Source organism: Melanaphis sacchari, unplaced genomic scaffold (assembly GCF_002803265.2).
Source record: "Melanaphis sacchari strain LSU unplaced genomic scaffold, SCAv2.0 Contig51_pilon_pilon, whole genome shotgun sequence".
In the NCBI taxonomy this organism is placed as follows: Eukaryota; Metazoa; Arthropoda; class Insecta; order Hemiptera; family Aphididae; genus Melanaphis; species Melanaphis sacchari.
The window spans coordinates 470,002-483,672 of record NW_020271353.1 but is presented as its reverse complement, the minus strand read 5'-3'; the positions used below and the strand labels follow the sequence as shown (position 1 = coordinate 483,672).

The 13,671-nt window shown below is 30.1% G+C and overlaps 1 pseudogene; it reads right to left on the bottom strand.

Moving 5' to 3' along the window:
* Positions 1 to 7,162: 7,162 nt before the first annotated feature.
* Positions 7,163 to 8,460, bottom strand: LOC112599488 (annotated as a pseudogene).
* Between the last annotated feature and the right edge of the window lie 5,211 nt (positions 8,461 to 13,671).

Genomic DNA, 13,671 nt, shown 5'->3' with positions numbered 1-13,671 from the left:
TTGTATTTTCTATTATGTATTTACTACAATTTGTTAAAATATTTACATTCATATATTTTTGAAAATTTAAAGTTATCTTATTCTATTAAAATTTTTCTACTTATCTCATGGATTTTGTTCAATAGTTCTTGTTCATAAATTAACTGTATTACTTTGTTTAATTTAGTTTTTTTCTAATCTCATAATTTGATAAATTTAAAACTTATTTATATTCAACTAAATGTAAGATTATGTTTATGAGTTAAAAATCTTAATAAGTAATTAATTATTTTTACTACATTCTGGTTTTTTCATCAGAATTTAGTAATTCAAACATTTAAGTACCTACTATTCTTGTGCCTATAATAAACTCTGTAAAACTGAATATAGGTAATAATAAACCACTTCTTTCTTTTCAATTTTACTAGTTTTAGAGAATCCCAATTATTTGTGATAAAATAAAAATTAATTTTGTGTTATAAAAAATACTAGTTTTATTATCTGATTCTTTCCTAGAAAAATAAACAAAATATTAAGACTGTGTAATATTCAGGTTTTAGTGTACTTCAGTTCATAAGGTGAACAGTTGGTGTCCATATTCCTTGCTTTGTTTAATAACCCGAAGTAAGTACTATTCTTAATATATTATCTTCAAAGTAGCTATCTATTCAATTTTTATTTTTAATATGTTTTGTGAAAGTAATTTTAGTAGCTGTGTATGAAAGTGGTACTTAAAAAAAAGTAAAATATCAATGTAAAACAAAAAAATAATCCTTATTTAGAAATGTAGTTATACTTTCATTTAAACTATAAACTACTTAGCCCAAGTATTTTATATAATTATAACTTAAGTGAATATGGACAAAGTAATTAAAAAAATTAATTGTGTAATAAGAATATAAAATTATTAGTAGTTAACAAATAACACTGAAAATTACTATAAAAAATAAGAATATCAATTCGGTTTAAAAGAAACTAGTGCATCTCTTTTTTTGCTTACTGTCTTATGTCCCTAGTCATACTTATAGTAAAACTTCAATTTTTTTTTTACAGAACAGGTAACTAAAACTTTTTTCAATAATATATCATGAATGAGAAAATAAAAGATAGAAATAATTCTACTAATTATCACTAAGAGATTGTTGAGAACAAAATATGTTTCTTAAGAAAAATGAATTTATTTATCAAAAAGTTTAATTTTTGGATCTCAGTACAGCATTTATATTATGTAATTCAATACTGGCAAATTTCTAAGTATGTGCTTGCAAACTTTTAAAATTTGTGTGTAATTTTTAGTAGGTAGGTAAGTGATAATTATTCTTTATTAATTTAAGTAATTGTAGATAAAGTTAAAGAGATAGTACACAGACTACACATCACCAAGCTGTAGTAACTAAATGACTCTGTAAATAGAGAATAATTTAGGTTTTAATTTCAGTATATTTATGAAATTAAATTATTGTCTTTAAACGTCTTATGATTGTTTTTGGTATATTAAATTTTAATTAATTTGTAATAATGTTGTATTTTGTTTACCTTTTATTTAAAAAAAAACTAAATATTAAGCACAATAATACAAATTAAATTATAATGTACTTTTATAATAGTAGTATACTACCTTTATTTTCTAAGATATTGAAGACATTAATTTCATATTAAATAAAAGTGCATATTTTTTGATTATTCATTACACTATTACCAGTATCATGATTTATTTCAGTTATTTTGTTTTCTTGGTCTTTAATTTTTGTGTTACAGTAATTTCTATTTTTAGAATATAGTAAATCATCTATTTATCTACAGCTAGTACCAATCAGTTACATTCATTTTTTGTCAAAATAGAAAAAAAATACTATCTTTGTACAAATAATTCAGTAAATAATTGTGTTGACTTTTATTTATTTAACTAGGCTAGATAGCTTGAAGGAAGGGAGCCTCCATTGACACTTTTTCCAATATGAACTCAATTTTGCTTGTATTAGGTAATGATAAAATCACATGGGCATTTTTGTTTGAAGCGATGGGGAGAGTTGTCAGGTAGTTTGATAGATGCTAGGTTGATACATTCTTAAAAAAAATAGGTATTAACTTATTGACTATGAGGTTAAATATACCCTATAACTATAGGGTAATTATTATTTAAATTGCACATTAAATTTATATGTTGTTGGATATGACTTATTTATTATAATTATAGAACCATTATTGTATAAATATATTTCCTAGTTCTTTAAATGATAATTTTATTATGTTTAAGTTATTATGTATTTTATTATTTCATTAAAAAATATCTTCAGTTCATTAACACTTTTTTTAATATTTAAATAACAATTATTTACAATAAATATATTTAATAAAAATATTATTAAAATATTTAAAGTTTATCATCACCTATTGGATTAATAAAAATTACCTAGTATTTTTTATATGTCATGTTTTAATTTTCTTAATATTTACACTTTTTTTAAAGTATATATAGACATTTGAAATTTGAATATATTTTATAAATGATGATAAATGTTTTACCGAGTTAAAATTATTGAAAATTTAATATCTTTATTGAAAAAATTCTAAAAATATAAAGGATCAATTTTTTATTTGCACTTGAAGTTAAAATTTGTCACGTATTTTGTAACAAAAATGTATAAAATATTCCATTTTTATGATGAAAATTTAAGAATTTAAAACAATAGTTCTTATAAGTAATTGAAATTAATTTTTAATTAAAAAATCTAAAATAATGTACAATTATTTTTTATAAATATTTATAGTTCAAGTTTGGATTGAATTATGTATTTTAATGACGAATAAAGATTTTAATTATTTTTTTAGAATTTAAAAACATTATTTTTAGGAACATAATGTTTTGAAAACTTTAATAAACGCAACGAAATTTTCAAAATATGAAGTTATCTAACTTTAAGATTTTATCTATTCTATTTATACTATCAGCTTTGGTAATTTTCGGTAAATTTAACGAGTGATAGATCATTGATAATAAATCAATTATGTTATTTTGATTTATGCTTTGATTGTGGTGTTACTCATTTAAAACACTATACAACTTTAATTTAATTGCAAGAAAATATGGAACTAATTAGAATTTAGAGTTATTGATATTGTTATTTATGTTATCGATATTTGATGAATGTGATTTAGTTTAGGTAGGTGCCTACCTAGTCATTAGTTTCATAGTAGGTGTAAAACAAAACTAACGTATCATCGAGTACATTTAACTGAACATTGTGTAAATTATTTTAAGCATTTAATCAATCAATATTAGTACTCTAAAAACTATAAACTTTACTCCGAGATATTTGTACGTCCCGCGATCTCTCTTCGAAACACTGGCGCACAAGTCACGAAACCTAGGAGAAAAAAAATTCCCAATAACAATAAGAATGCAAAAACTCGATAAGCACACTTTATTATAAGCACAATACACGGTATTTATATTGACAATATACAGATAGACAGTAAGACATAAAAAATAAAATATAGTCGTTAATAGTCTTTGCTCAAGTCGTCTACGTATTCGCGCGCTTACGGTTATTGGCAATTACACCACGTCGGCGGCACATGCTAACCGTGGTCCGCAGCGCTCAAGCGTGCTCAATTGGTTTTCGGTGGTTTGAGATCTTTCGTCTTCTTCCTAGACTTACTACAGAGCTTGCCGAAAAACGACTTGGACTTGGGTTTGCCGACGTTTGCCGCCTCCGCCGGTGTCGTCGCGTTTTCCGTCTCCGGTGCATGCTGCGATACGGATGTCGTCGGACCGACGACAGGCTGGTCTCGTCCCGACGGACCGGCGACGGGCTGGTCCCGTTCCGGTGGACTTGCGACTTCGGACGTTGTGCAGTCCGCTGCGGTCGTCGTTCCGCAACAGAACGCCGCTTCGTCGTCGTTGCCGACTTCGCCGCCGCCGCCGTTTTCTGTAACCGTTACCACGAACAGACGGTCGACGATCCGTTTGTAAATGCACGCGTGTCCAGCGGTTAGGTCCGAGGCTTTGTCGTCGTGACACCGGTCGCCGAAATACTCGCGAAACAACCACCGCTTGCAGTCCTCGCACAACGTGCTCGAGCTGTTACACCGACCGTCGTTACCTAGATTGGGGTCGACGTCGTCGTTGTTGTCGTTGTCGTTGTCGTCGTAGTCACCGTTATCGTCGCAGTCACCTTCTCGGACGACCGTCCTCTTTGTGTCGGCCTCGGGTCCGCCGCCGCCGCCCTCCTTCGGCACTCTTGCGACCACACCGTCGTCCTCCTCAGGGACAGGCACCGCGGCCGGTATCCGGCGGTCCATCGCCGGAGGGATCGCCGCGATCGCATCGTTACCCGCCACCGTGACCTCCGAGGCCCCTCCGCCGTACGCCACCGTTACCTCCGAGGCCCCTTCGCTATTGGCCATCGGTGGTCGATCGACCATCGAAATCCACAGGGATCCCCAGCGTAAGCCCACGGTGTAAAGTCGGCCGCCTGCTACGTACGTGCCCAGTTTGATGGCCCCTGGCATAAACCGTTTCGTCCGGTCTCGCTTACGACCGCCACCATCGCCGCCTGTATCGGCGGCAGTCCTGTCGTTCGTCGCCTTGCTGTACGGCGGCGGTCTCCTGTTCGGATTCACCACGTAGATCTGTTGTTCCAGCACGCCCCTGGCCAACAGCTCGTCCTTTAACATCACTGCCTGCTTCACCGGCACCACCAGCACGTAATTCAATTTCAAACTCGCTTCCAGGCCGCCGATCCCCGTGCAACTGCAGTCCATCGCAGTCGTGTGCAAGAAGTTTGCGCGGACAGATCGGCACCGCAATCGCGTGTCGTTGTCGGTCCGCGGAGTTTATAATGCATGGGTGTTACTTATCAAGCGTGTGAGTTGTTGACGCCGTTTCCATAGTGAGCTGCACTACGCGACCACCGTGTGTGTATTAAGTATAATAATATTGTGTAATATGGTTTTGATGATATTATATCGTATATTATTTCCGCGTTCTCAGTGCGCGATCGGTTCAAATCGAAAATCGGTGACAATTTATTTTACCGTCGTAATCTAGATTATGTATTGGTAATTAGCAGGTGACCGTTCAAACTGCCGCTTTTTCACGGTCGTAACCTGTTCGCGCAAGCGCATAGCATACGAACATAATCAGGAACTTTTCGGCGGGCTCTTGTTCCGTCATCGCGACTTAGTCGAGAACGCTGCGCTCGTTGACCACTGACCAGTCAATCAGTAATCATCATCAGCGCGTGAAGTGTCAACGTTGTGTCCGTATTGACGACCCTCTAGGGTTTTATTTAAATATTATATAGTGTCGACGTCGTGTCATGGTAAGTGTTGAATTATTATTATTTATCATATTATTATAATCGTCATTGCAGCCGATATAATATATATGTTTATACCATATATATATACAGCAAGCATTGCACCGTCATCAGTTTCAGTAGCCGTAGCTGATAATTATATATTATATATCTAACGAGCATACGAGTCATTGCCCGTTTCTACAAGCTGTTCATATGAGTTGCCGCCGCCGACGATGTTATCATCCATCAGACATTGATAAACTGTACGTATACTAATTTTATTGTATCATTATATTATTATAGTTTTAATATATAGGTAATAAATGTGCTGGCGAAGAGACGTCTTATCAGTCGCCACATTTTCATATAATATATTATAATAAATTACGGTGTCCGTTATTTTTGAAGTCTTAAAATTCGAAAAGTGCCGCCCGAGAATTTTTTCCTATGGGTTAAAAATAAGATCTACATTTTATTTAAATTACATGATTTTTAAAGTGCGCTCTAAACTCAAAGTTTAGAGAAAATATAAAAATGTTTAATTTTTTATATATTATCGCGCAAGTTTTGATTTTTTAAAATTTATCAGGAAATGTTTTGTAGAATTTGTTATTTACTAAAAAAAAATAAATTTAATATATCTAATACATTTTTTGCACAGTTAATATATTTTTGTCGAAACCAAAAAAACTAGAAGAAAGTCACATTTTACGAAAAATGCCTGTTTTTATTTTTTTCGCAATTACCTATTTCTTTAAATATTAAAGATACAAAAAAATTATAAATTACTAAATTGATCCAATTTATTTTTATTATAGTAATGTAATTATAAAATTTTACGTTGAGCTAACTCATTTTAATTAAATTGAGAAAAATAACTAATTTTTCTGAAAAACCAATTATATAATATGAAAAAATTATGTTAATATAGTAATATTACCGGGAAAAGTTCGTTTATTTAAGTTAAAAAATATTTTAAGTATTTTGTTTTATTTTGATTTTAACATGGTCATTGAAATAAAAATGATATAGATTAAAAAAACCTTTTTTTTTTATATTGGCAATGTAATAATTACATTGATGATATCTATTTAATTAATGTAATTATTACATTAATTAAATAGATATCATGTAGTGTTATTTATAATTATTATAATAATTACGTTCTAATAGTGCAATGTTCAGACGTTCAGTACGTCAGTATTTGCTGTTTACCTCATTATAAATGTTATATTAGTTTTAAATAATTATTACTTACTTATATTAAAGTATTCATAATGTCATCTCTTCGACAAGAAAATTATCTTATTGGGCATCATAAGCATCAAATAAGAGGTAGTAAACTAGCATCAAATGAAGGTTGTTAATGGGGTTTTGTTTTATAACGTGCAAATTGTTGATTTTAACTGAGACATCATATCAAATTAAGTTATTAATCAAGTATAAAAACCAGGGTTAGGTTGGTTAGGTAAATATATTTATTCACATCAATAAATAATAATTATCAAATTATGATTTATACCTAATATCATTAGCAAAGGTTTTTTTGTTTAGGTATAATATTATCCAGTTTCGTTAAATTCAAAATATCGTAATATGTATATATAAATATATATTTATTAAATCTAATAATACACTAATATTGTATATATATTTATGTATGTATAATAAATCATTAAAAAAAAAAACTTGATGCTGACCGAGTAGAACACTATAACTAAAAACTTTTTGAAATAAAAATTTAATTTTAAGTCTATTTCATATACTATATAATCTACACACACATATATATATAAGTCAATTGTCGAGACTAATTGTATATAACAAAATTTCAATAAAAAAAATAAATAAAATTTCAGCTCGAACTTCAGGCACCTAATCTGTAGTGACCGTTGTGGACCTAACCTTAAGGTAGCTTCGCGGCGAAGTAGTAGGTACGTGCGTTCGTTCAACGAGCACGAATTCTGATGTGAACATTTTAAACACTTAAAGCGGCATTGGTGCAAGTCCGGACGTTCCGCAGGCATCCGTTTCGGGGAACATATTTGAGGCATTTAATGTTTCTTACTGTGGTCCGGCATGGTGTCACACGACAGTCGGTCTTCGAGGTCGCATTTGTGGTACGCCAGACTGAACAGCTGTAACACGCGAATCGTTGGTTTCAACTGCAGGCACCTGTAGTGACCGTTGTGGGCGGCGGTGTGGCAGATTCGCGCGTCCCACGGGCATTCATTGCGGCGTACCTACGTATTTCAATACTATAATGTGGCTTTACTTTGCGGTGAAGTACTAGGTGCGTTTGTTCCACGTGCACACATCCTGGCGCAAGTGTTTTAAGCGGTGTAGCCGGCGAACGTCTCCTTGTTCCACGGGGACGCATTCTGATGTGCAGATTTTAAACACATAACGTGTCCACTTGACGCGGCGTTGGTGCACGTCTGGACGTCCAACAGGCATCCGTTTCGGGGAACATATTGAGGCATTTAATGTTTCTATTCTGAGCGGCCGCGGTTGCAGTGCTCGTCCTTGCGCATCATAGACACGAATTCTGACGTCCGTGTTTCAATAATCTATAGTGGCCGTTGACCGCGGCGTTAATGCATGTGCTGACGTCCCACGGGCACCTGTTTCGGCGAGCATATTTGAGGCATTTAATGTTCTTGTTCTGAGCGGCGGCTGTCGCAGTGCTCGTACTTTCGCACCATAGGCACACGTTCAGACGTGCGTAATTCAGTAATATATATATAGTGGTCGTTGACCGCGGTGTTGGTGCACGTGCGGACGTCCCACGAGCATACGTGAGGCACCTCATGTTTTCGTTTTGGGCAGCTACGTTGTGGCGCGTAATCCAGGTACGCCAGTCGGTTGTGGCGTGCGGCTTCCGCGATCGTTCTGACGTCCACTTTTCAGTGTGCCGAGTTGGCTAGCGATACCGTGAAGCCGCGTATTGGACAGCTATTCGCTTTCAAACGTTCCAAGTTATCGCTCCTTCCGGCCACCTCGGTGACCCGCCAGTTCAACAGCATGCCGATTATGTGCAACTGCCGCAAACAGTCGGCTTGCTCGTTCCGAGCGGTCAGTGAGCACACGTCCGGTTGCAGACCGATCGACTGCAGCTTTTTGCCCGGCGTGAGCAGATAGTTGCGACTTGCAACACTCTTACAAGTCGACCGTTAGTGAGTACTGACTAATTTGTAATTTTATCTAGGTATTCAGATATTATTATTGATATAATTTTTATAATAATCTACTTATCTACAAATATATTATACAATATAATATATAAATTATAAATACATATAACAAGCGCAGGTACGTCTACTTTAACTAAGATAAGACGATAACAAACGTAGTCAACGACCCGGCACCAGAAATCGATTAGACAAATTACAGAAGTCGTTTATTTATAGCATAATTCTACAAAATTCTATGTAAACTATGATTATTACTATTATAATCATGAATATACCATGTCCTAGTCCATCCTAATAATATAGATACATTATTCAATGCTACCGCTTTTAATTTTATATTTTAAAATATAATATTATTCGATTTAACATAGAAAAAATATGCGCATAATGTTTAATATTTGTATTACAAAAGTTATGTGCCGTCACCATTAATTTTCCTCCTTGGAGCAAAAGCTGCTCTTGCACTGATGTTAATCTGGCTCTGTGTGTATGATGCGTTTCAATTTAAAATTAGTAATCCCTGTTCGTTTTACCATTTTTGTCTGAAGTGTGCCTCGAAAAATAATCGTTTTAAATCAAAGCAACAAATTCTTCTAAACTATATTAAGTTTTATTATATTTGTGAAAAAACGATTTTTTTTTTTTGCACAGATCTATTGCACATTTTATTAATTATTGAGTAATTGATATTGATACGCACATGTGGGTCGGTGATTATAAATTTGTTGAAGTAACATCAGCATGTTATGGATAAATATAGATTTTATTTGTATACGATTATAGATCTCTCGATCACCAAATATATATATATAGTGTATTTGATATTATTAAAATTGCATTAAGATTGTATTATACTATGCCTATATCTGTTTCAGCGAAAGATCGTTTTCGGTCTTAGAAAGAGTCAGGAACTATTTGTGGTTTACTCTTTCAAAAGAAAAATCAAATTCATTTGCTAGTCTTAATACAATATTAAGAAAATGTTTTGCTTACATTTATGTTATGGAATAAATGTATAGACCAATTCGTTAAACAAAAATCAAGAAAAACATTTTTATAAAAATATTATAAATAACAAACATAAAATAATTTACTTACATAATAAATCCCAGTATTTTATATAATTATTTAAATTAATTAATTCAATTTTAATTTGAATATTTGAATCATGTTTACAACATTTTTACTTATTTTAATAAATGTATTTATATTTTTATCGTAATATTTATATTGTTTATTAGTTTATATAGTAATATTAAAAACACTGTTAACATATTATTCTGTTATATTTCTTACATCTTTTAATTAATACTAAATTAGTTATAGTAAAACAATTTTAAGTTTATAAAAAAATAGTTCTGCATTTTAGGTAGGTTTGTCCCGGAGCGCAAAATGCCTTAATTCGGCCCTGGCTACGCAATAATAACGCCTTTAAAACGCATTGAAAATAGGTATTTATCTATAAAGGCGCGTCTCTACTGGATTTGGCTTTGTCGTTTATGAATACATAATTTAAAATTGTAAATACTATTATTGAATTATCTAAATTTAGTATTTTAATTTATCCATAGTAATTGTAACGAAGACAAAGATAAAAACAGCGACGCTACGAAAATAACTATATTTTGTGTATAAATTATATTTAAAAAATAAAAAACTTATAAAATATAATATTACGTTATTAGTTATTAATTTTTCGTATTTTTAGTTTCTATATATAACTAAATTTTGATGAATATTGTATAATTTATTATATTTTTTAAGTTCTATTGATAATATTATCAATAGAACTTATTTTATTTCATATATGAAATAAAATGTTGATAACTGAAAATACGGTGCTGAATAGTTTTTTTTTAATTCGCATTCAATAATATTGTATGTATTTCACTGTTTCAACGTCTTGCATTATATATTTGTGTTTATTATTTATACATGGTTAATTGTTATTATAATTTCGTTCTTCAGAATATTGAAAATTAAGTTGTGCGGAGTCTTAGCTCGCAACTATCTATTTATACTTTTTAAGTTTTAACGTACACAAAATGATTATTATTTAATAAAAATGAACAAAAAAAGAAAGCATAGGGGAAGAGCTGACAAATATCGATAAAAAAAAAAAAAAAAAAAAAAATGCTATTGATCGAAGCTGTGAAATGCCAAAGAATTACCGACATATTCAAATTTACAATAAGTTACTAAATAATTTAATACATTGCAAAAAAACTTAATAGATTAACTGGATTATCAAGTAAATATATTATAAAATTAAATTATTAAATACCAAATATTGGACTCTATATATCGAACTATGCCCTACAGTAAATAAATAAAACAATTACCATTTAATTTGTAATTAATTAAAATATAGACTAAAAATAATGAAATAATGCATAATATTTACAGATATTCCAGAATAAATATTTATCTTATTAACTAGTTGGTTAATTTTTTTAATTAACCTAATAACTTAGAATCCATATTTCCATAAGTATCTACTTGTATTTAAAACTGTTCTCAATACAGAATTAGTTAAATCACTATAGCTAGTGCCTAACAAAAAGAAATAAAATGCAATATAAATAGTATATTATTGATATTATATCAAAAATATTGAATTTTGCACTAGGTATAACTTTAAGTTTATGTGTAACCTAGGTGGTAACTAAAAATTTATTAATAAATTTCTTTTTAATTGAGTTAAGCTTATACTTTTTTTCCACATTGACTTTAAAGTTTAAAGTTAGTTATATTGTTTATTTACTACTATATTATATCCAGCTTAACATTCTTAATATTGAGTTAACTTAACAAAAAAAAGTTAATTTTTTCATTTTATTTTTACATTTATATAGTTATTTTATAATTTTTTTTATATTATCTGTATGTGGTCATTATACTCATGTCTACAGTATTTGATTAATTTATTTTCCTAATGTAGACCCAAGTATCAAAATAATAATTTACAATTATATTTATAAAACTCATATATTATGGCTATTATTATAGAATTCAGTTATTTATACAAAGAATTTCTTTGTTGTAAATATTTAGTTTTAACATAATTTGAACTTTAAAAGTTCGAATATCCATTAAATAAAATTGTACCTTTACACTTCTTATATTTTTATTTCGGTAATGCCTTCTTATGAGGAATTTTGTATTACATTTTCAAACATTAACCATAATTTTTTTTTTTTTTTTCTGAACTTAAAACGCTTTTAAAAAAGATATATTTATATATTTTTAATATTTTGAAATTACCCGAAGAATAAATTATGCAAGATCTTGTTTTAAAATAACCAACAACAAATATTTGATAATAAATAGTTATTATACCTGATACAACGTAATATCGTTGTATGATGTCGGATGCTTTGAATATATATTTAATGCATAATTTATAGGTTCGAGAATATTGTATTCAGGTTTAATTAATTAAATCTTATTATAAATTCTTAGAACCACGTAACTATTATAAAATATTATTTTAAAAACAAAATTTAAAATAAGAAAATATTAGTGATTAAAATAAAATTAGTTAAAAAAAAAAAAGTATTTTTAAATATATTTATCACAAAGTACTTTTTTTTATTATTATTTATTAGAACACATTATAATCTATAAGTTTTTTTTAAAAATAAACACGTTTAATAATTTTTTTAATTTTAAACACTTTAAAAATATTTAAATACGCCTTAAAGAAACAATAGTTTGATATTCAGATAATTCTGAGAAATTTTTAAGTTCTCAAAATCTACACGAATGTAAGGCTAGGATCACACTATGCGTTTTGTCGGTTCCCGACCAACCGGAGCCGAACCGCAACACTTTAAAATAAAATAGATTTAAATATAAAACGCATTATCAGGGCCAGACTAGACCGATTTGCGGAACCGATTAAAAACCGTCGGGAAGCGACCGCAACGTGTTGCGGCCCAACCGTCCGATTGCGTTTCGGGATGTAAAGCACAACACATGCAATGCAATTTGTCCGATCACATTTGTGCGGATTATCGGTAACCGAAATTGAAAATTTTATGAATAATTAATAATCATTTTTAAATTTAAATAATTAAAAAACTTAAAATATATTTGTAATATACATATATATATATATATATATATATTATATTTTATTTATATTATAGATGTATATTATTATTTATTAGCATAATTAGTTGATACACGTTTTAAATAAAAACAAATAATTCTAATTACACAACCTTTTTATTATTTTTTTACTTATAATACTAGATACATTTCGTTTAAATAAAAAATCAGTTTAAAATTTAAATTTAAATTAAAAACGATTTTCGGGCTTTTTAATATCATTTGTATGTATTCGGTTACCGATAAAACGCACAGTATGATCGATCGTCCCGATTGCGGTTAATCGGGATAGTATTTTTCGGTTGCCGACAAAACGCATAGTGTGATCCACGCATTTTTATATTACTAGCAACAATGTTTTATCCAGGATTCCGTAAACAAGTTTTGTCAGTTGTACAAAGGTATAATAATTAGCATGAAATGTCAAAGCAATAATATAGTAACTTTACTTATCAGTTACCACAATATTTTATTCAAGTCACTAGTCAGTTCAGAGTTGTAGACCACGGCCATATCTATAATATGTTATTTCATCCTTATTAAACTGCTTCATAAAGTATTCAAAATAACTGAATACAGAACTTATGGACATATACCAATGAAAATAAATCAACAACGACACTCAAGTATAAAAAAAAATTATAAATATATTACAAATAAATCTAATACAGTGGAAACCGTTTATAATGACATTCAAAGAACTAGCCAAAATTGGTCATAATAACCGATAGTCATTATAACCAAAATGACAAAAATTAAATTAAAAACTCTTTTATATACATGCAATGAACAAAATATTTTATTACAATAACACAGCGGTTCTCAAACTTTTTTGTTCGCGGAGCCCATATATTCCTAAAAAAAATTACGGAGCCCCAAAGATCAGAAATGTCTATATGAGACAACAAAAATTCATAAATAAATTATGCAATTATAATTAACAATTGTAAATGATTTGCTTTTTATTTTTATTTTCTGTAAAATACGAATATATACGATCCATTTGAATTTTTATTCACAAAAAAAATTGTTAACAATAAAAACAATTGATGGTAAAATAGGAAACACGTAATACGAAA